At 43.5% G+C, this 20,754-nt stretch overlaps 1 protein-coding gene across 5 annotated transcripts in view; it reads left to right on the forward strand.

Moving 5' to 3' along the window:
• LOC106742586 (potassium channel subfamily T member 2) overlaps positions 1–20,754 on the forward strand; it is a 157,569-nt gene that overhangs the window by 57,235 nt on the left and 79,580 nt on the right. The window lies entirely within an intron of this gene.

Consider the following 20,754-nt stretch of genomic DNA (forward strand, 5'->3'; position numbering starts at 1 on the left):
ACCTGGACGCGTACCTAATTCTGGACACATCTTGTCGTTTTGGTCTTTAAATACGAATATTCAAACTTTCAACGTAGAATATATGTACATATATTGAATGTATAAACGTATTTTATGTTAAAAGATTGAATATTTGTATTTAGAAACTAAAATAACAAAAGTATCTGCAGTTTGGTACGTGTCCGCATTGTTACTTTAATTTTATGGGAAATTTTGGAAGGTAACGCGAATACGATACGATTACAACTCGCATCGTTGGCTAAATATCACGGTCTGTGTCATAAACTCAACGAATATCCCGTTTTTGTGCTGTTTCCATAGACGATAGCGCGTACACAGTAGTACTATATGTTACAATAGTTACTACTCGACATAAAACTTTGTCCCATACTGACATCTACTCTATCGCAATATCGATTTCCATGGTGAGAATTTATATATGGAGAAAAATAATTTGCTGACCTAGCAAATTTTATACTGTCGCAGCAAAATCTGTCAGTACTATGTGCACAGCAAAACGTTTTATTAAGAGTTTTATTAAGAGTACTAATTGCCATTTGTTGGATAATTTTACTGAAACTGCAAATTACTTTGCTGTAAGAACAAATTAGTAAATGTAGGAGAACCCTATCTTGTTCTAACTGCAAATTAACGCGTCTTAAAGACAAATTCACTCAGCAGAATATTTTCTATCCTGGTAACAAAACTGTTCCTGCTCTAATTACAAATAATTCGTTAATTTGGTTGTATCAACTAAATTTTATCGCTGTCGTAACGAATACGCAGTAGCAATAATGATTTCGTTACAACAGCAAAATTATTTTTCCCCACATTGACGTCAACACATGCAGTGTAAGGATCAGCTGCCCTTTCCGCAATACCGCACAATAAATTTCAAGCTACATGTTCATATTGTGCAACCAAATATTACAGTCAACTCTCCTCGGCAACTCGATAAGCTCTTTTCCACATTACTTTCTGTTTCGCTGTTGTGAGTTACATTGAATATTATTTAATTTGCTTAATGTACTCTTAAGTAATTCATTTAATTTTTGTATTTTGTATTAGCATCGCGGTATTGCGGAATATCTTGTATTCATGTTCTGTATTTTATGATACTCTACTCCTGTTTTTTTCTTTACAAAGTTTAACATAACATTTCTACTTAATTTATCGGGTTTGACAGTGATATATATTAACTATTAAGCTTTTGTCACGCCTTTTGGCTAAGTTAAAAACAGAATATACTTATCGCTTACATATGAAATCAGTGACTAATGTCCAAAAGAGATATTATTATTATTATTAGAAATAATGTGCAATACAAGCTGCAGGCGTCGAAAGGGCATATATCAATATAGAGAGCATTTTTACTTTTCTAATAATTCCTCGAGAGTGTAGTAAATTTATAAACCAAAAAATCCAGTTAAAAATATATCTCATCAAACCATTAATTTATATTTTGCTATCATATATAAGATTTGCCTTCACAATACGATTATATCCTAGTAATACAAGTCCAATAAATTATGCTCTATTACTATGCTATATCATTCGGACCAAATTTTCTACGTGTACATCGCACAATAGCGGCATCTGATGCTATTTTATATCTCAGTGGAGAACAAAAAGCTGGGCTTGGAGCATCAAAGCAAAACAGTATCTAACGCGAGCCGGTGTTCCGACCCGTTTCATAGCAGCGGTAAATGAATGACCAATGGGCAGATTTATTCGCGCACCCACACAACGAACGAGAGGGGGGAGAACCTCCCATGTACAACCCTGAAACTTTCACCCTGGAAATTCCACGGTCCCGATTCCACGAGATAGGCGCCAGAGGAACGCGCCATAAACGCGAAACAGCCCTTTTATCTACCCGACTCTGTTCAGTCCGTATCTCAGCCTCAGAGAGCTTCAGAGAGAAAGAGAGAGAGAGAGAGAGAGAGACAGCAGGCGTCAAAGAGAGCGAAGGGCACGACCACCGCGACGGACGCTTCACGGAGCCGCGAATTACTATTTTTCACCCGGCCCCCGCGTCCCTCTTGTTTATCATAGTAGTCTTGGAGGAAGGCGGCTGGCTCGTGGGAGTCGGGGGGGAGGGCGACCGAGAGAGCGGAGCTTGCGCGGTTGTTGGGGGTGCGCGTCGTCGTCGAGCGGGGGTGAGTTTAAGGGTGATTCCGCTAGTCGGCGCTGGGCCAGGCCACGCGAAGCGCGCTCTGCTCGCGAAGCTCTCGCTGACGAGGATATCGGGCCACATCGGCATCTCCTCGGTGCGCGCGCGAATGAGGCGGGCGCGACGAATGGTACCGCGCGACAGCGTTCTCCAGTGGTGAAAAAGACGACGGGCCGCGTCGAACGGCAACGGGAGCGACGGCGACGGAACAGCCACCGGAAGATGCGGTACCTGAAGAGGAAGTCGCGCTGCCTCGTCGTGAGAGACCGCGTCGTACGTCCGTGACGAAGGCCGCGCGGGACAAATCGCGCGAGAGCGCTTCGTCTCGTCGCTGCAATCAACGGCGATCCCCGAAGTAGCAGGACCAAGCGACGGCAGAGCGTTGCTGTACTGCTCCCCTGAGAGGCTTCGCCAACTCGAAGTAGAAGCGACGTAGGTTATCCCAGGGTCGAAGCCTCGACGGAGCGGAACTTGGTAATAGAGGACCAACACACGCACACGTCGCCGAAGAGCTTTGAAAGTGTAAAACTTCGGAAAGCAGGACCAACGTTTCCCAGGGACGCAGCGTCGATCTATTTTTGATTTCTCAGAAAAGGGCGCTGTGTTATGTTGGAGCTCGGCTCGCAGGAAGGGCGCAGAGTCGCTCTCGAGGATGCCCTCCGGCGGCACACGAGACCGCGGTAAGCCGGCGTCGGCGAGAGGGAAACGGATCGAGAAGAGGAGAGAGATCCTTCGCGAAGAGATTTCCGATGTTTCCCCCCGACTCCGCTGGGAGATTTCAACGAGTTTCGACGTCTCCGAGCTGCCGACGCGATCGACTCCTTCGAGAAACCGGTCCTCCTCGTCGCCGGGCGCTTCGAGCAACTATAGCGCGCGACTGTAGAGACCGATTATATTAACGTCGATCAACCGTGACCCTATAGAAGTTTCCAACGACGAGTCGTTATCGAAAGAAATTGCGCAATCGGTCTAACCGCCTCTACTGTCATCGTCATCGACATCCTCATCGTCGTATTCCTCCTCCTCTTCGTCGTCGTCGTCGTTACCATCATTATCATCATCACCGGCCTGCTTCGCATCCGAGAGCTAATGAACTTCTTTCGACACCGCGATAATCGTCCCGTCGTTCGTGGGAACGCACGCACGGTGGAAAAGTTTTTTTCCTTCTTTCGGCGCGCACTCTACAGAGTGTCCTTTCTCCACCTGATTTTTTCCTCCCCGGACTTTTTTCCGCTCACGGAGGGCGCAGGTGCGACTGTCCGTGCGAGAGGAGCTTTCGCGAAAAGAACGACTCTTCTCTCTGGGGTGTAACGAGAGAAATCCCCCCTCCCGGGGGGGAGAGAGTATAAGAAGGATTCTTTCTAAGGAGGACAAGATTAGTATTGCGGCAACGAGGGAGGAGTAGATTACAATTGCGACGTCGGCGGAGGAGTTTGCATAAGTGTATTCGATTAAGGGAGCAATATCGACGAACGACGGAAAGAAAGAGAGAGAGAGGAGAGGAGAGGAAAGTAGAGAAGAAACAAACGGGTGGACACGTGGGGGGAAATGTGGCGCCCGACGTTGTACGTCGAGTAAACAAGCGGGCGCACCTTCCTTCTAATTACGAGATACTTAACGAGCACGCTGGTTGGCGGGTCCAAAAAACGTAGAGTATTTTTAATACGCGCACGCACGCACGCATACGCACGTACGCACGCACGGCACGGCACGTACACATACGGCACTCACGCACGCGCGCACGCACGCATACGCGCATATACAATACGTACGTACGTAAATATGCATAATCACGCACGTGCGGCGTCATAAGCGTCAGTGTCGCCGTTGTCGTTGTCGCCGCCGCCCGTCGTCGTTGTCGTCGCTGTTGTCGTCGTCGTCCAGGACGGTGGATGATAATTAAGTACAGTATTAGGATGTAATCGATATTTAACGTTTAAACAGAAGGGTTGGTAACGGCGGTCCAAGTAGACAGCGAGGAAGTAGCCGAGTTACGTGGTCCAAAGTTCTAGTGGCTTAGTCGCGCGACAATGTTTTCCCTTTCCTGGTGACTCTCTGGACCTGGATTCCTCGACCATATCACGACGCAGCAATTACGCCGCGGTGTATTTTTTACGAGTATATATATATACATACATACATACATATATATATATATACACACACACACGTACATACATACACATCTCTGGACTGTGCTGACGGCAAGAGAAAGAGGGAGAGAGAAAGGGAGAGAGAGGTGGCTCGAAGCCCTCTCTACTACGGTGTGTTGTATCGTGCTGGGCTACCGAATGCGGCTCAGGCGCGCCCCGTGTTCCAGAAGTTTCTTTATAGTTCGTTAACCCTCGCGGCGATCGTGCGTGTCACGGGACTGTAACTGCAGCGTCGCGCCGCCGAGAGAAACGCGATACCTGCCGCGTCTCTCGCGATCGGAACTCAGGCGCTTTCGCGCTTCGTCGTCATCGCCGTCGACCTCGTCGAGCGAGCAGGCGAGAACGGGGGACAGCTCTCCGCCGCCCCGTCAAGGAGAGACTGCGGGTGCAAGCTGTGACAACGTATAGCCGAGATCGGAGCCATACGGAAGAAGAGAAGGAAAGAGAAAGAGAGACAGAGAAGCACACACGCTTCTCAACCCTACAAGAGGGATAATCTCGCGGAGTGAACGCGGAAGAGCAGCGTGACCGTTATTAGCGCGTCCGAACGTCCGACTATATGAGCGCCAGCTTCGATATAGTGAAAAGATGGAGGACCTTCGTGGTGGCACTGTGGAATAACACGACTGACCGGGTCCGAGATGCCTCAACGAGAAAGACGCTAACAATGACGACTTCCAGCAGATACAGCAGCTACAACTGCCTCACCAGTTGGGATAGCTACGATCGTATTCCAAGGTACACTCAGTGTCTCACCGACACCGCCGATTGACGCTTTCATTTCGCGGGAGTCGCGGGACTGTTTCGTTTTTTTTTTAAACATCTGGTGATTATCGCGTATCAATCAGTCTATCTGTCGATCGAACAAGCGAGCGAGACAGAAAAATAGATAGATAAGGCAATTATCGGGATAGATAAGGCCTTTATTAATCTAGGGCAAACATTCTAAGAACGTTTAATATAATATTAATACAATAATATTATAATATTTTGTATGGGAAGAAGGATTAGCTTCAATACCTAAATTAGTTGTAACATATACCTGAAACTTTAATAGTGTAAGGGCCGTTGTTCCATTTTCAGATAAATTGATCTGATGGATAAATATTTGAAGAACATTCCAGGAAATACGAAAATAAACTACGAGAATATTACGACAAAATTACTGGTATACCATTGAAAAACATTATTCAAGAACAATAATACACCAATAAATTTTTTGCATTCTTGTAGTTTATTTTCTTATGGGAATGTCCTTCAAATATTTATCCATTAGATCGATTTATCCGAAGGTAGAACAACCGATCCTAAGTAATTTTAATTGCTGCAGTAGTAAAATCTCTTGCTGCTGTAATAAAAGTTTGCTAGTGCAGCTAAAGTTTGCTATTGCAGCAATTAAAATTGCTCACGCTGCTAAAGTTTCAGATGTCCATATATTACAACTAATTTAGCTACCGAAGCTAATCTTTTTCTCCATGTGTTATATTAATAAAAATATTAGTGTCCAAAAAGAAATACGAGTTGGCTAATTGGTTATTTTCCAACAAATTACAGAATCGAGCAAGTAGGGATTTCATAACCATCTTTGTTGTTTAAAATCTCTGCTTGCCCGATTCCGTAAACTGTCAGAAAACAATAGGAAAAATCAATTAGTCAACTAACCCCGGTTTGCCCTCTAAATGTGAGAGAGGGAGAGGAGAGGGGACGCAGATGGCTTTCGAAAATCCGATAATGATTTTCTGGACATCACGATAATCGTAATACAGCGATAAAGCCCCGTGCTATTAATTACATAACATAATCAAACTGATTTGCAATTTGCGCGCCGTCCCTTATAGTAGTAGTGCCCACTCAACACCCTTGTCGCGCTTCCGTCTTTCACTTCCGCGAATAATCATTGCAGCAACAATGGCTTTAATTACGGATCGCAATCTCTTTCCGACTGGTCGGTTCCGTTTGATTACGGGACAGGAGGGTGACGGGGGGGGGGGCGCATCGACACGTCCGTCATTATTTTCGCGGTTGTCGTCGTACGACAACCGCGCTCTTTCCTCCTTTTTCACATACCTGCCGCTTTTTTGCCGCTTTTTATTTTTCATTTTCACAATTCATATTGCTCCCGATTGATTAATTCACGCGACACATTTTCGTCGCCCCCACGCGCGCGCGACAAAGGTCGCGATTCCAGTGCACAGTCCCGCGCGCCGGAATAGCGATGATGGGACGAAGAGGTAAATATTTGCGTCGCAATCCCGATCGCCCGGCTACGTAGATTCGCCTAACTAAGGACTCGTACGCGTGATGAGCGCTGTCCGCGTTTGGAGGATCGCGTGAAAAACGGCGCCGAGTGCGATAGAGAAAACTGACAACAGGAAAGAAAAAAAAGAGAGGAACAAGAAGAATTAACCGTGCCCGTCAAAGTGGAAAAATAGTTTTTAACAAATGTCCAGAGGGGGGGGGGCGGAGAAGGGAGAGGAGGGGGAATTACAACAACCGATTGTCGAAAGCCCCGGTGGCGAGTGTTCCACTTGCGTTATTTTTCCGACGACAGCCTCTCCGGCTCCGACTAACGCGGCAACACATTTTTATTTATCGTCATTTGAATTTGTTGCTTTTGGACGTTTCTCGTATGACTCTTCATTTGCTAACATTTCGCGCAATCGAAACTGCGCGAAGAGTGCCACCGAGAGTGCCGCGCGAGTTATACGGCGGACGGACGGTATTTCGAGACCCGACATGGGAATCCAATACGCGACACGGATAAACGACACGGTGCGTCCGGAGCTTGCTATTCATTTTCAATCTGCGAGCTATAGGAATAACGGTCGCCTTCGATGGTGGACGACTTCGCCGCTCGTTAAAGCGCAACAAACGGCGTCGGGTCCGCGTTTCGCGCGGGGTATTTAGCGCTGAGCTATCTTGTTACAAGCGCGATCGCGAGTATCAATAGCGGAAGGTGTTATGGCGCTCTTCCGGCAAGAACGAGTTTTATCGGCCTATTCGAATGCCGATGCACGAGAGACATCGTCGTATATACGCGTCGTTGAGCACTGAGTATTGAATGTAAGTCACTGTATCGCAATGAGCGCAAGAAGACTTCGGCGTCCCTGTAATAAGAGTCGGGACACACCGTATGTCTAATTTCTGATTGGCTTCGTCATGCCTGGGTGAGTTTCCGGCTAGAATGGTGTGGAAATTATGTTTAGTTGAGTGACAACAGACATTAATTTGCATTAGTAACGGTCCACTGGGATTTTTGTGTTATTTTAACAAAGTGAATATGTTAAAATATGATATGTTAATTTAATATATATTTGTGTATTTTTAATATGTTTCCTGTGTTAAAATAACACAAAAATTTTAATGAATCATTTTTAACGCAAATGTTTTACACTATGCACAAGCAGAATTTCGCTGTGTTCTGGCGAAATTGATCCAATTAAGAAACCGCACAGGAAAAAAATATAAAAAATATATATGGGAAAAAAAATATATATATATAATCAAACACTCCTAGATTAAAAATCAATTAAATATAGGAAGGCTTATAAGAACCAGCGCTAGTAGTAAATGTGCAAAATCAATAAGCAACCGTGTGGTTAATAAAAATGAATTAAATACTCGTTTCAATCCCGTTTTAGATCATTTTTAATGCAGAGTATTAACTTACAAAGGAAAGTTTTGTCAAACGCAAAAATATAAAAATTGTATAACACAGAGAATCCATGGTTAACCAGACATCTGCTAACAAGGATAGACAATCGGAAAACCAATGGTCGATTCGACATCTGATCAACGGGGATGGACGGAAAAAAAATGATGAAAAATGAAAAATTTACGATTCGTTTGTTGCTGAAGCAATTAAAATTGCTTACGTTGCTAAAGTTTTAGGTCTACATATTACAACTAATTTAGCTACCAAAGCTAATCTCTCTTTCCGTGCAAGGACAAAAAGAGACGACATTTACCGTGTGCGTGCGTGCATGTGCGGAGATAATAACGCGCGTCCCCGTCTATTCTTGTTCTCCGTTAGGGAATTTTTCCATTATGACGCAACTTAACCTTTCTTCTCGCTCGAGCGCGCAATAGACATTTCATTCGTTGAGAAAGCTAGCTAATTCGTCGCCGGCGAAATGGGCCGCTAATTGAAGTTTTCACGGACCATTCATAGCCGGATTTACGGGCGAGAAATAAAGTAACCAGCCGGATGGATTCTCTCTCTTTCATCTACCGGCTATTGGCTTTCTTCTTTGTTGTTCTTCAGCTTCATTCTGACCGTGGAGAGCGAACAATCACGTACTATCTATCGACTCATCTTTCTTCTAGCTTTCTCGAATAAAAATTTCGGCTCTGCATTAACTCTGAAGATTTCGTCGCAATGTGATCATCCAATTTTTGTCAGATTGCATTCTGCTCATCGTTGCTATTTTTCTGTTCATCCACGTCTTCGGTGGTTGCATAGAAAATAAATTTAAGACCCCTGACTACTCGCCGTAACCGCCTTTATCCGATGACGTCAAAAGCGAGAAAATACATGTCAAGAATTCTTGCGTTACACATTCAAATAAAAAGATGTACTCACAAAATGACATTTGTGATCGATTCAGCACACTTATAAAATTGTCCGAATACTTTTTACTCAATAAACAACCAATAAATAGTTGTAGGATTAATATCGACAAAATTATGATAAAAAAGGTTAAAAGAGGATGTCAAGTTAATTTTGCGACTATTTATTGATTGTTCGAGTAAAAATGTTCAGACAATTTTACTGAATCGATGAAATGTCATGTTGTGAATTATCTTTTTATTTGAATGTATAATGCGAGAATTTTTGGCACCCGACATGATTTGGTTTCCGCTTCTCACGTCAAACAAAAATAGTTGTAAAGAATGGACATGATCTTTTCGAAAACTGCGGATGACTAAATTGATTTCTTTCTCTCTTCCTATCTTTTTTTTCCTTTTCTTGACATGATTTAACTCGAAAACGTTCACTAATTGGAAACTATGCGCGCCCTGTATCGTTACAATTTCTTAAGCCGCCAATCCTCCTTCTCTGCTTCACGGCAACGTTCGCGTGTGCGATATTATCCGACGCGAAATTTCTTCCGCTGAAATAGCGCGAGAATGCCGATTTATTTTCCTTCGAATTTTGCGCTGCACAATATGTAGATGCGACGGCCGGACGTGAAGCTTTCGGAATTAATAAAAGATTCCTACGTCAGAGTCGCTTCTCTAAAGCAGGGAGCCTACGCGAGTACCTACCTCAGGGCCCGCGACCCATCGTTTTTTATTCGCGTCGCTGTTCGCGTGACAGGTTTCATTCGACGCGAAATTTCTCCCAGCGAAACGCTACTTTTCCGGTGTAGCATTATTCCGATTTCTTCTTTTCCACCGTGACTCAAACTACGAGGGAGAAGCAATTTCTCGGAGACAACCTACATAGACACCGCAACAATAAAATGGAGTGAATAATAAACGCCATAATAAAAGAAATATTCGGTATACGTGTATATGTGTCGATAGATCGAAATAATATGTTTGATACTTTATAATACGTATTCTCCGGCAGACCATAAAAGTTCCATCCATTGAATAAAGAATATAAGAAAGGAGCATGAGGTGAGAATACGTGGTGGGAAGTGCGACAGACGTTATAAAGTACACTCAAAGCGATTATTGATGTCTGCGAGTCGAAGCAAATCTTATGACGTATTTCATCGAACAATCGAGAAGACTACGGCACATATTATATTTTCATAAAGTATTGTTGATAATTGAAGAGAAATAATGGTTACTTGTTATTCGTGTGAAATATCGCAAAGAAAGAAAAAGATATTCGGAAACATTTCATATGTAGATGTATTATTAAATATTTGTTACTTAAAATGAAGTACTTGTACGGATTGTGGATTAAAATTCCACCGTATAAGATAATTTTCCTATCTTATATATAATGTTATACCGATCCCCTAATCACGTGTAATGTTCATCATGATCAAAAGCACGGTATAACATTGCACATGAGATTATAAAAAAAGTTAATCTACAAGTTGCAATTTTGATTCAACGCACACAATTCTTTCATTTTGAGTGACGCTATCTCCAAAATATCTTTAAGATTTCTTGTACGCTATACATTTTCAAGCATTTAAATTATACCACCATTGCTTTGCTTTTGGTAACCTTAATTATGTAGTAGTTATATGTCATAAAATTATATCCAGTCTGATTATCGATAACCCAGCAGTATCGCAATATGCTTCTTTGTATTCTTTATTCAATAGTTCCGTCACTATAGTGTTGAAGCGCGTTATGCGCGATTGTAATTCTCCCAGGAACGATTACGGAAGTGCGCAACTGACGAGAGAGAGAGAGAGAGAGAGGATCGTGCCAGGTTTATCGAAGGCTAAGATCGCATTGCACTTCGCCGAAGCGATACGCTAAATAATTCAGCACCTCGCCACGTTGAAATTTTACGGGCGGTGAGCTTGCAGAAAAGATCTTTCCTGTAAAATTATATTCATACGAGAGTACGAGAGAATGAGAGAGAGAGACAGAGAGGGAGGGATAGAGAGTACTAAGTGCACCGCATGCTGCTATATGCGCATACGAGCGTTTATATTAAATTCATTTAGACTTTCACAGTAGTCGCATGCTGTCCTTACGAAGTGCCGTCACGAAGTTACGTCGTGGCGTCGGGCATGCACCCCGGAGTTGGATCCGTCGCGCAAGGGCGTGTTGAAACGCACGTGTGTGCAAATTTGCGCTCACACAGACACTTTGCTATGCGCGATATAATAACAGAAAGAGGGAAAATTAAAAAAAAATCCCCGACTTTCCAATTTGTATTTCGCATCGATGTGCTGTCGCGTCCTCGATTCTCCGTCGCGTTTCTCCCTTCAATAATCGCCGGCGCCGCTTCTCGAAAGCGTTTTTACCGGCGTCCGTTATTCGGAGGCTTAGAGCACAACACAAGAAGAGCGTGGAGTGACGGGCGTGGAGTTCATTTGCATGTTCCGTCAGTTTTAATTGCTGTACTCGAAGCTGCAATCAGGAGAGCTTTAATTACCGTGACGGGCTCCGAGAGGGAAAGAAGGATCTCTGTTCCGATCGCACGGATTTTTTCGACGTCGCGTCTATCTTCCCCCGAGAATGTGCTTTGTACGGGCAGATTTCTTTCGAAGGTACGTAAAAATGGATCGTTTCGACAACATGGCAACACCGAAACGAGAACAGATGCTGAATCAATCCGAAATGTTCGTCATGAATAGCGTCTGCGAGAATCCATGTGCGAAGATATCGATTCCTGTATCTAGTTTCGCTATACTGAAAAATCTATTTAGTTGACTCGAGCAAAATTTGGCCAGGATATGCTCAAACAAATGTTTTGCCTGTGAGAACCAGAATTTGGTTTTCCGAACCAAAGATTTGGATTTCTGAAACAAAAAATGGAAGCAAAAAATGGTTTGCTTCCAAAGAATCAAACCTTTAGTTTCAAAAAACCAAATTTTAGTTCTCACAACTAAAATATTTGTTTTAGCATGTCCTAATCAGATTTTGTTTAAGTCAACTATATGGATTTTTCAGTGTAGAGTTCCTCAAGTAAGAGTTAGGACACCGTTAATAGAGAACTCTTCTTTCTTCTACCTAAGTTTTAAGTTTGTCTCTTTTTTAAATTCTGAGTGTATACTAGTTCAATAAAAAAGAGCACCTAATACATACATCACTCGTGCAGCGTGCTTTGTTAGTACCATAGATATATAGAGTAGACTAAGTACTCTCACTGAAGAGTTGAAAAAGGTAATAGAGCCAGTAATGCTTTTCTTATCTAATTGTGTAGTTGGTAAAGAGAAGGAATGAGGAGAAGCGAAACGCGATAACAAGTATTGTAAACCAATAACTATAAGCGCGCACACACCGGTGTATTATTTATGTCTCCTCGCATAATCAAATACACATTATTCTTCTCTTTCCTTCATTATATATATTTTCACTCTTCTGTTTCCCCTACATCGCTCCCTTCTATGATATTGTGTGACAGAGAAAGTACCACTATTAACTATCTCTGTCCTTTGATCTTGGTTTCAGCTCTCCAATACTCCATTCTATATGTGTGTGTATTGGTCTTCTCTCTCACCTCCATTCGCTTCTTCCCTATTAATGGCGGACGGTTGTTTCACCAACTAGGAATCGTCATGCGGTGTCCTAACTCTTGAGAAACTCTAATTTCCGCGAAACATAACCGCTCCGCATCCGGCGGCGGCGCGCAGAGTCGCTTCCAGCCGCGGACATCCGAGTTCAGACTGACGCACAGTTGACAGAAGGCCCTCCGGTACGCTCGAGGACCGTTCGGTAATCGAAATGCCTTGTTCCCGGCCATTGCTGCCTTGCCGTCACCTCACCAGAAATCCGACGCCCCGTCAGGACCTCGCTTCTTGTCCTGTTAATGAAACACGGCCGAGTGGCAGTCGCTGTCAGGCTCGGCGCTGCCAAACCCGGACGGCAAATTGATCGTAAAAGCGACGGCCGGCGGCACCTCTCTCACTCTCTCGGGCGACGAGTTGGCAATTAATTCCTGCTGCGGATACACGTCGCGAACACACAAGGGTCTCTCTCCCTCTCTCGTACACGCGCGCGCGCGCGTCGAGTAGTCGATCTTAGCCCTATTTCCTTCGAGACCTTCCCTGTCCCAGAAATGTCGCGTTTTCCCTCCCGCGAATATTAATTGAGCGGGAGCAGCGGGCGTCGGATAAAAACGGTGTATCCTCCGGTAAAATGATTACGCTTCCACTTGTTCGCCGTTTAACGCGTCCAAAGACAACCGCGCGGCGCCGTGAGCGAGAGAATGGTTAATGTGTCTCAAGCTCGGGGCTCGAGGAAAAATTACACGTGTGCGTGCCCGCGATGGTTAATAATATTTATCAATCGATCACCGCGCGCAGAGTGGCTGTCCAATTAGTCTGACTCCGATAAAATTCACGCTGCGGAGGAACAAAAACGCGACTGCGCGACTGTGCGCGGTCTCACAAATTGAACGTCTCGTCTGCTTCGTCTGTTTTGCGACCAGCGCGAAACGGAGAACGCGATACGCACTGTGTCGAGTTCCTCCTTGATCGTGACATTAAGACCTTACCTACAACCTTGGTTAGACCTTAAGCTATAAACACTAAGCCGTGAACTATAAGCTTTAATATATTAAATCAAGTAATCTGCAATACTTGTTTAAGCAATAAGAAAATTGACTAGTCGCAGTTAATTATTCTCCTTCGGTGGAGGAATTAGTAATTGCGATTGGCCAATTTCTTTACTGCTTACGTCTGAAATAGAAATTGCCGATTTTCTTTACGTCTCGTGGCTTACGGATTAGAGAAATTTCAAGTCGAGTATGACGTTACTCAACGCTTAAGTTTAACGCTTACGTTCACTTAAAGTAAGGTTGTAGACAAGATCTCACACTTTGCGGTCGGCCGACGATGGATATTCTCCATTCAGCGACACACTTTAACAAACATTATCCTATCTTTGTCACTCATTGAATATAGAACAAATACAAAATAATGCTTGTGTTGACTTGTGTTACTAAATGCAAAGTCGACGATATAGTATCGTCGCTACATGAGAATATTAATTGAATTATCGATATACACATACATGATTGAAGGTAGATTTGTGAAGAAGAACAAAAGTGAAACGTACTTAGTAACGTTAAAAAAAGTTGCAATTATAAGTAAAGAACCACAGGCAAACGTTATTAAATAACGAATATAATTATGGACGACATAATTGGAAACGCAAAAATATTAATAGACCTATTTCGGTTGAAATTTCTCATCAAAATATTACCTCATTGCATCTTCAAAAGATATATAAAATTTCTTATAGTCAATTGTAATAGATAATTTCAAGTAAGCCAATTATAATAGATGTTTAAAGTAAAGTCTACAATGTATTTTATCATATAGAAATCTTAAAAATGTATAGTCTCATAGGATAAATATATGCCTGCGCTTTACTTTTTTCAGTTAGAAACATCTATTATCTTTGACTATCTGAGAAAGAAATAAAAGAACAAGTGTAAACATTGAAATTTATTATATTCATTATGGTAAGGGAAAACTATAAACTTTACGATCCAAAAGCCAATGTGCTTTTTAATTTCAACAAGTCCTTTTATATCGGTATCTATTTGCAGTCGAAAAAGTGCAACTAAGTACGAATCATAGGCTCAGAGAGTGCAAGGATTCATACGAAGCGTAGGTCGCAAAGTATCAATCGCGCTTTTTAATTTACCGATACGCATAATATGACGGATCACGTAACCGCGACGAGTCGCGCTAAATCGAGCGACGCGCGCCTATCCGTCATCATTCCTGTGGCGGATTTCAACGCTGAAGAACACATGTATTTTTACATAATGACAAAAAAATAGATAAATCAGTCCCGTGTATAGACACTAATGAATAAATGATGATAGCATCATTATTATCAAGACCCTCACGCAGCCCACCGATTGATTATGGTGCGTTCGGTGCGCAATAAGCCACTTGCGAAGGATAAATGCAAAGGACCGCAAATGTCATCGCCATCGACGCATTGGCTGTGGAATAAAATATTTCTAATGAAATTCGCGGAGAGCAACAAAAGTGGGAAGTGCGTCCTCTATGTGACGGGAACATTTGAACTATATAGTACTCGCGTACTCTATCTCTCTCTCTCTCTCTCCCCCCTCTCGGAAAGTTCGGTCATGTATGCGCGAGGTGCACGACAGGCATGCGAAAATAATTGGATATCTAAAAGGTCAAAGCGGAGTAGGTAATAATTACTTCATTAACGTGGCCGATGGTGTGTTCCCGTACGTGTCCTTCGCAGAAAGGGAAGAAGAATGCGGATGAGCGCGTTTGTGAGGGAGAACAGCTCGCACGAGTATTCTCGCCTTCATCGTAGTTCCGTCGCGTTCTTAAACGCAACTACACTTTGCGAGATATTACAAGCCGGCAGTCAGGTCGCGGCTGCGCGAAATAAATTAAAACGCGCGCTGCAATTGTCATTACCGTGTCTCGCGGCCGCCGTCTTCCAGCGGCAGAATGAATTGCGTATAAATGAAATAAACGCGTTTTCGTGGGACTTTGCGAGATATTACAAGCGGAGTCCGGCAGCCAACGGCGAATTTTCATTAAACTTTTGTCAATCCAATCCGTTACGAGAGCGCTGCGATCCAGGGGGGGGACATTCATTCCGACCTGGATGGTCAGCGTACCTCGAAGCTATATCAAAGCGCGCGATTATATTAAAATCGAATTTAATATCAGCTCGTTATCGTTAATATCTGTAACGAGCTCTCGGAATTACCTTCGAACGATCGTAACGCAATTTGTCGATTCGGCTCCGGGCGCGAAAAACCCTCTTCGACGAACCTGGAAGGAGCGCGATCGATTTATTCCCGCTATCTTCGCTCTGGATAAGACGTATCGATCACCGCGTTTGGCCGATTGCCTTCTTGGCAGATCCGCTGCGACGTAAGAGCGATTGCCCCGCGCGGATTTCGAGTTAATTGCTATTGTTGCTTCATGGATCGCGCGCGATTCGGCTCATAAAACACCGTGCAAATGTTGTTTCGCGTTTCACTGTAACGCGAAACGAATGTTACGGGCGTAAAGAGAGGAGCTTGACAAACGGGAACGCGTTTGGATCTCCGGCGAAGCAGGGAATCCGGATAGTGCGGTTACGTCACCTGTTGCCGAAGAGAAGCATCGGCGCTTAAATGGAGTTATTTGCGAAGTCATTATTCAGGCCTTTTTCTCCTTCTTCTCGTCGAAGCGAAGGAATTCGTGACGGCGGCAGTGACTTTTCTTTATAGAATAAATTCAGTTAGAATAATTTCATGAAATAATTTCAATTGGCTGAAAAATGCTTTCGCGTTCATAAATATGTTACCTCCTTAGCCAAGATGAAACAGCATTTAACATTAGAAGCGAGATATTCTCTCGTCTCTCTATTTCTCTCTCTTTTTCCTCCTCATGGACAGTATTCTGTGCGTAACATATTATACGAGGAGCTTCTCAAAAAATCTCCCTTCGAGCTTGCGCTCTGAAAGTGAATTAATTAATACATAATTAAATCCATCAGCTGGGTCGAGATTTTAATGTTTGAATATTTATGGCACACAGTTGACTATGGCGAGTTTTTCTGAATAGCGAGACTGATTTTTTCTTTTCTTCCAAAATCATGAAAGCTCGATGGGTGTGCGTCAGCGGAAGAGATCTTCAGCGATTATTATGTTATCCATATATTCCGCATATTCTCTCGAGATACGTCTCCCGGCGTATCAACCGTTAGAGTTTGATCAGAGTGTAGTTATTATTACGATCGTACCTGTCATAATAGCTAACGCGCGCGAGAGCCGCTTTGCGTTGAGCAAAATTTGCACAGCGTCACAGCTAGCGGCAAGGCTATACCGCCGCGCTTATCTTGCCGAACGAAGTATTACTGTAAATTCACCTTGACAAGATTTTGCGTTCCACATATTACTTACCGAGCGCGCGCCACAATATCGCCATGTTGCGGCCTGACGTGAACTATTTTCTGCTTTACGGCGCCTTAAAGTGAGCGACCTCGCAGGAAAACATCGTTCCCTTCGAAAACTTGTTAGAACACCGACGGAGCAAAGCACCCTTCGGCTCGCTGAAATTCGATTCTCTTTCGTCCTCGCTCGTCGCCGAAAGTTCCTCGAGCAAAATGAAGAACGTGAGAGGAGGCGCGGACGTAGAGTCGTCGTCTTTTCATCGCACTTTCCGGGATAACATTCAAAACGAGACACAGAGCGCGAATCGGGGCGAGGTTTATTTCCTACTTTCCGAAGCTCATTATTATTTATTATGATTAACTTCCGTGATTAAATTGCTTTATCATTAATTTATCCGTGGCACTGTGCGTAAAAAATGTCACTGGATCCACCCGGTCGTTATCGTATGTTTCACATCGTCGCTCGAGTATCGAATTTTCAATTTATGAATACTTCCGTGTGAAATACTTTGCTCGAAACGCAAAATGCGCAACGATTTGCGACGGAGAAGAGATTACAGCGCGAGAAAGAGAGAGAGAGCGCATTTGATTCGAAGATGCAAAAGGAAAGCGTGAGAGGAAAATTTCGCGGCTGAAGGGAGAGAAAGAAAGAAATCTTCCGCAATTCCTCGAACATCACGTGTTTGTTGCGTCACGCACGGTGAAAAAAAAGAAAAGAACGCGGAGAGAAACAGGGATGGACACTTGGCGGAGTGCTTATTATACAGTTTTCTCGTTGCGCGCGAATGCCGTCTCGAGCTGGCGCGAAGGGTTAATCGAAAACTTTTGTTCACCCCGGTGTTCTCCCCAGTTCCGCGCTTATATGCCCCGCTTTCCGTCTGTCGTTTCCACTCTCCGTTCTCTCCGTCTCTTTCCCGAACGGATCTCGAGAGGGTTATAGGACTTCACGACGTTGCTCGCGGAGATAAGAGAAAAGAAAGGAGACGTGAAGCGGTGGGGGAAAAAAGGTGCCACCGGAGAGAGAAGCGGCGGTAACTCTCTCGCGCGGTGGCGGTATCGAATCGAATCATAGCGCCCGTGGGAAATAGGTTTTGGCGTATCATACGCCGAGGCGCCTGTCTGATCGAAAAGTGTTCTTACTACTGCGACCATCGCGGACAATTGACGCGACCTGGAGATTCGACTCATGACTCTTTCTCTCTCTCTCTCTCTCTCTCTCTCTCTCTATGTTTTCCCCTTTTTTCTCGTTATCTCTGTCGCTCCTAAAATATGAATGACTCAAATTGATTTTCGAATAACGAGGTTCACACCGTCACACGTATAACAACCCAAATAGCACATAGATGTCTTATGAAAGTACGATGGATATTCTCTCTGAACATGACGGATATCCATAGAATGTCCAGTTTATGTCCTATGGACATTCATAAGATAACCGTTTGCAACTGCTGAGAACATCCATGGAATATTAAAGTTATGTCTATTTCTGGATATTGCGGATGTTCTATAGATATCCATAAACTGTACAAAATAGATTCTTCACTGGATCGTATGCGTTATGCAAAAATAAGATTTGGTTAATTATATTATATTAAAGGATATACGCGAACGAAAATGAATGCCTTTATCTATCTATCTATCTAGCTCTGTCGCTCGCGTCCGATCTTTTCGAATTACGATGGCGACCGCGGTTGTATAATTCCACTTAGTGAGATTCCATTTGGATCAGGAGATTTCTTCGAATTTCGACACCTAACTATGTTAATTATTGGGGATCGCGGGCAGATTCAATTTAGTGAGAGACATCCCCGCGTTCTCGCGCGTTATTCGTCAGTCCGGAGAGAGTAGAGAGAGAGGGGCTCTCCGTAGGGGCTTTCGTGTACGATCGAGCGACCTTTTGACGCGGTCACGGGTATGAAAGTTTCTTCTTTCAGCCCTAGGCGTGCGAGTGACGTATGACGTCTAAATCCCGCCGCTCAATTACCGGGACCACCTCGGCTCGTCCCTTTTTCCCTCGTCCGACGCCAGCGACCCACGTTCCGGGTCCTGGCCGTACGAGTGAACGAGTGAGCGAATTACGCTATGAAAGTCGATTTGTCAAAAGTTGCCGCAGCGGGAACACGAGCGATCGCCTCAGACTCGCGACGCAGGTTCATGCGAGTGAATTCATACGAGAGATCCTCGCGCGTTTCCGCCTAATTTTCGCGAGAATACGAATGACGGGAATAGTTTTGGCTGAACAAGAGTCGACTCAAGGATAAATATGAGTGAACGCTGCCAACGCGCACTGTCAACGCAAATATTACCGCGAATTCGTCGATCGCACTTTGCCATGTAACACTTATTCGCGCTATACTCGATGCGATGGACACCTTTTTCATTAGAACATTCTCGCGAAATTTTCCAAGCGGCATTTTTCATCCTGACAACATTGTGTTTTCCGTATCGCGCGGGTATTACAATTCGTTCATAATCTATACGCGCGTAATGACCTTTCTGAAATGGATCGCATAGGAATTACAACAAAGGAAGTGGGATGTCGCGGGTCGTATTTATTGATGTGTCCACGCCGTATCCGCTTTGGTGTCGGGGCGTAGCGTAACAACGCCGGTAGTTTCGAATCGATATTGTCGACCTCGAGGAAGGCATTGTCACATCGTGCTTTCCCGCGCGGCTGTTCATTTCGATCTGACCGCGTTTACGACTTTACAGCTTGATACACCCAGCCACGGGTTTCCGTGTCGTGTCTCAAGGATCCACCGTCGTGATGAACTGCACGACACCGCGTCCACACCCAGAAAGGGTGACTTCGCGTTTCCGTCGATCGGCGACTTCGCGAACACACACGTTATTGCACCGCTGAACTCGTGATCGAATACAATGACTTTTCGCGCGCGCGCAATCTTTTCTGTTTTTCTTATTTATTTATATTAATATCGACATATTTGCACAATTTTATTGTTTTTTGTTCTTTCCATATTTTTGTTTTTTTACCGAAGTTAAACTTGAAAAATTTTTTTATTTTCGCTCGATCGCTTCAAACTGCAATCATGTGAATATCTTCATTTTCTGATTCTTTCCAAACTTTATATAGAGTCTTATCAGATTCTGTATAAGGTTATACGGATTTAAAAAAGGGTCAATTATTTTCAAAGGTCCTGGAAAAACGCAAAGCAAACGTGACAGATTTTTGTAGTGTAAATGTTGACCATTATTATACTATATTTGTCGGAAACTTTCAGAAACTCTTAAAACCTTTCCTGAAGTATTGGTAAGAAAATACTTTTCTATCATAAGGTTACTTTAACTACAAATCTAATTATTATCTCTGTTTAATAAGAAGAACAATAACATAATATGAAATTCCTTATCTTGTGTCATGTGTTTTTTTAGCATATTAAATAGATAAAATGCAACCATCACTATTTAAAATAATGTAACATGTAGCACAATTTTGCAACAATGTGACAGATATGACTAAAAGTTGCCTTTGAATAAGCGATATTTTTATCATCACATTTACCGATGAATGATATAAGAATAATACATGATAACAATATACGATTAATTGATTAGGAATAGGAATAGGAAATTATAAATATATGCGTTTATATCAACTTGAGGGGAAACTTGAAAAATTGACTTTCGACTTTCGAAATGTCAATCTCAGACCACTGTCGGCTCGAGAGAAGCGGGGGAACAGCAATCTCTCAGACTGTTCTGTTTTATTCGCCTTCATTCGCGCCTGTGCGATTTTTATCGACGCGGATAAATCGCGACTTGCTTTTTGGCGCGGAATAATAGTCAACTATCGTAAAAATTGATCCATCGCCGCGCAGCGTCGCGCCGTATCGTAACTCGATACCGGGCTCTTCCGCCGAACAAAAGAGTGAACTTCCT

Source organism: Dinoponera quadriceps, unplaced genomic scaffold (assembly GCF_001313825.1).
Source record: "Dinoponera quadriceps isolate SergipeBrazil2010 unplaced genomic scaffold, ASM131382v1 scaffold113, whole genome shotgun sequence".
Lineage (NCBI taxonomy): Eukaryota > Metazoa > Arthropoda > Insecta > Hymenoptera > Formicidae > Dinoponera > Dinoponera quadriceps.